This window comes from Triticum dicoccoides, chromosome 2B, assembly GCF_002162155.2.
Source record: "Triticum dicoccoides isolate Atlit2015 ecotype Zavitan chromosome 2B, WEW_v2.0, whole genome shotgun sequence".
Lineage (NCBI taxonomy): Eukaryota > Viridiplantae > Streptophyta > Magnoliopsida > Poales > Poaceae > Triticum > Triticum dicoccoides.
The window spans coordinates 96,561,307-96,564,530 of NC_041383.1; the positions used below are offsets into that span (position 1 = coordinate 96,561,307).

General features: G+C 55.4%; 1 pseudogene; it reads right to left on the reverse strand.

The window, feature by feature from the left end:
* Nucleotides 1-435: 435 nt before the first annotated feature.
* LOC119360565 lies at nucleotides 436-3,024 on the reverse strand (annotated as a pseudogene).
* Between the last annotated feature and the right edge of the window lie 200 nt (nucleotides 3,025-3,224).

Sequence of the window (3,224 nt, forward strand, 5' to 3'; positions counted from 1 at the left end):
TTTTTATTTTTGACTAAAAATCTAACCAGGGTGTGCCAAATAGATCTAGCACCCAAAAAAATGATAGATCCAATCCAGAGAAAAAAATCACGACAGTCAATGCCATAGTCCCCGGATTCTTCCCACTAAATTCGCCATCAAGTTAGCAAATCGTTCACATTTTAAATCTTGAACAAAGAGCCACTATGCAATACATTCATAGTTTGGGCGCTTTTGACAACAACAAAGACCGGGTTAGTTGGTTAATGTGGTGGTGCACCTGCATGAGGTCGGGGGTTCAAATCCTGTTCTGGCCGCCCTTTCTTCCCTTTCTTTTTCTCGCGGAGTGGAGCACCTGGATGAATCTCGACCGCGCGACGGGAATCGAACGAGGCGCACGAATCGTGCGTGCCTGTCGCTAACGAACAGTCGGCAGGTATTTAGCTTTGTCGATAATTAAATGAACAGAGTCTCCAAGCTAGCTAGCTTTTGTGATGATCGTCGGTTGCCTCTGTGCACCGGCGCCGCCAACGCGGCCGGCGATCTGGACGACGTCGTTGTCAAGGAGGAGGTGGTTGGGTGCAGGAGGAGCTCGAGGGCTGGGAGGACGTCGTCGGCCATGGAGGGGCGGCTCTTGGAGTCATTCTGGAGGCAACGGAGCGCGAGCGCGGCCATGTCCTGCGCCTGCCTCTTGGGGTACTGCCCTCCGAGCCTGGTGTCCATGACGTGTATCACCTTGCGCTGCTCCCCCTGCAGCATCGGCATGGCCCAGTCGACCAGCAGCTCCGACGCCACGCCCGCGGGCCTCGTCGAGTGCGCGCCGCCCGGTCATGACTCATGAGCTCCAGGAGCATCACCCCGAAGCCGTAGACGTCGCTCTTGGTGGAGAGGTGTCCTGTGGCGACGTACTCCAACGCGGCGTAGCCGCGCGTGCCGACGACGCGGGTGGAGACGTGGCTCTTGCCGCCGGTGGGGCCGGCGCAGGCGAGGCCGAAGTCGGAGAGCTTGGCGCGGTGGTCGGGGCCGAGGAGCACGTTGGAGGACTTGAGGTCCCGAAAGATGACGTCGCGGGAGTGGAGGAAGGCGAGCCCGCGGGCGACGTCGACGGCAACGGACACGCGCGTGGACCACGGCAGCAGCGGCTGGCTGCCCCGCCGGAACAGGTGGTTCTCCAGGCTGCCGCGCGGCATGTACTCGTACACCAGCAGCTTGTTGCTGTTGGAGTCAGAGCAGTAGCCGACGAGCTTGACCAGGTTGTCATGGTGGAGGTCGCCGAGGTAGGTCACCTCGGTGAGCCACTCATGGTGGCCCTGGAGGCTCTCCTTCTTGAGCTTCTTGATGGCCACCACCATCATGGCGTTGGTGGCGCTGGGCCTGGCAGGGGCGAGGGAGGTCTCGTCGATCCACCCCTTATACACGCACACGAACCCGCCCTCGCCCAGGTAGGACGTGGAGCCGAAGTTCTTGGTGGCCGCCCGCAGGTCCGCCATGCTGAACGACTTGAGCGACGCCAGCGGCACCTCCTGCGCCTCCCCCGCCGCCGTTGGTCCCTCCGCTGGCTGCGGCGGCTTCTCCGGGCCGGAGCTGCTCTGGCGCGACGCCTTGGAGTTGGAGTTGGAGGTGCTGCTCCTCGGGTTCACCTCTGAAGGAAACACAATCCACACATCCACATGATTAGTTCCCTTCCTTGATAGATATGATCTCTCAACAAGAAATCAAGAAACAAAGAGATCGAGGACGGTGGCGAGCAAGGAATGTCGAGCTCAATGCTTTTGTCGGTCCCCAACCCTAACCGGCTAGCTTAAGGGTGGTGACGCTTGGGCGGTGCAGCGCCAAATGATCGACGATGCTCATATTGTCGGGGTAAGAAAATAATTCAAGGAGCCGATATGCATGCTTTTGAGGCTCGGAGCGGTGTGGATGAAGTCCTCGAGATCCTTCATCGAGGACAAGCACTTGTGAAGGCAGAGCACGATGAGGCGAAGAAGGAGGAAGGTGCCCCGCGGTCGTGGCATTGTGATCCTTGTGAATTGTTTCTATGGGAAATATCTCACTGTATTTAGCTTTGGCTGGGTTAGTAAATGTTTTTCATCATTATGCTTTCCCCCCTGGGTTCTCTGATCACCAGGCAGTAGAGGTTCGTGGTCCGGATGATGAACCTGCAGGCCGCTGTTTTACTCGCATTCTTGTTAATAGAGCTTGGTCATCTCAATGATGAACCAGCAGGGATTCCTAAAAGGTGTGTTCCTTAATCGGGTCCATTCAGCGATGGTAGGATGCATGCGAGCCTGGTCTTTTACTAGGAGTAGGAGGTAAAGTACTTTTCATCTAAATAAATGTTCCACTTGAGAATCCCCTTTTATCAAATATCAGAAGCCAAAACCCCTTTTTTTTGCTAACATTTGTCGGTACTTCACTATACCGGGAGAGGATACAAATGCTGGGGATTTACACCTGATCAACTTATCTCGTGTGACGGGTTACAAAGGATATACATTGTAGTGGTGACCTTGGTCGATACTGATCCATATTGTGGGAGGAGGGGGGCATCGCCCCCCCCCCCTCCATCCCCACCACACTCCCCTATGGCCCAAGCCTTTTGGCGACAGGCCCTATGGCTAGGGGAGGATAAGAAGCAGAACGGAAGTTGGCTTCTCTGATCATGAGCACGAACTTGAGTGCTCTTTGTCCACCAACCACCCACAACTTGACAACCACGGAAGCTGCCTTCTATGATCATGAGCTCGAACTTGAATTCTCTCTGTGCACCGACCACCCACGGCTTAACAACCACAAAAGCTGGCTTGACTAACCTCAAAACTTGGGAGCTATGAAAATGTCAGGCGTCATATAAAAGCACACTCACTCTCACATGAGGAGCTGCCCACCCATCCATTCAAATCCCAGCGGTGCAGCAGGGAAGAAGCTCCCTCCAGCGAGAAGACCTGTCGTAGAAGCTCCCTCCAGCGAGAGAAGACCAGCGCAGAAGCTTCCTCCACCAAGACGACCGGCACAGCAGCAAAGGGATCCTCTGGCGACCCGCATCCCACCGCCAATGTAGCCCTACAACTGAATCTATGAATTGTTGTTCTTCCCTCAGTAATTTGTTGTTTGCCTTTTCTCGTTCTCACGTAGTAGATTGTTTTCTGCTTCGGATGCCGCGCAAGGAGGAGGCCAAGGGGAAGATCAAGGAGAAGGAGACCAAGGGGAAGAGTAAGGAGGAGAAGGAGAAGGCAGTGGAGGAG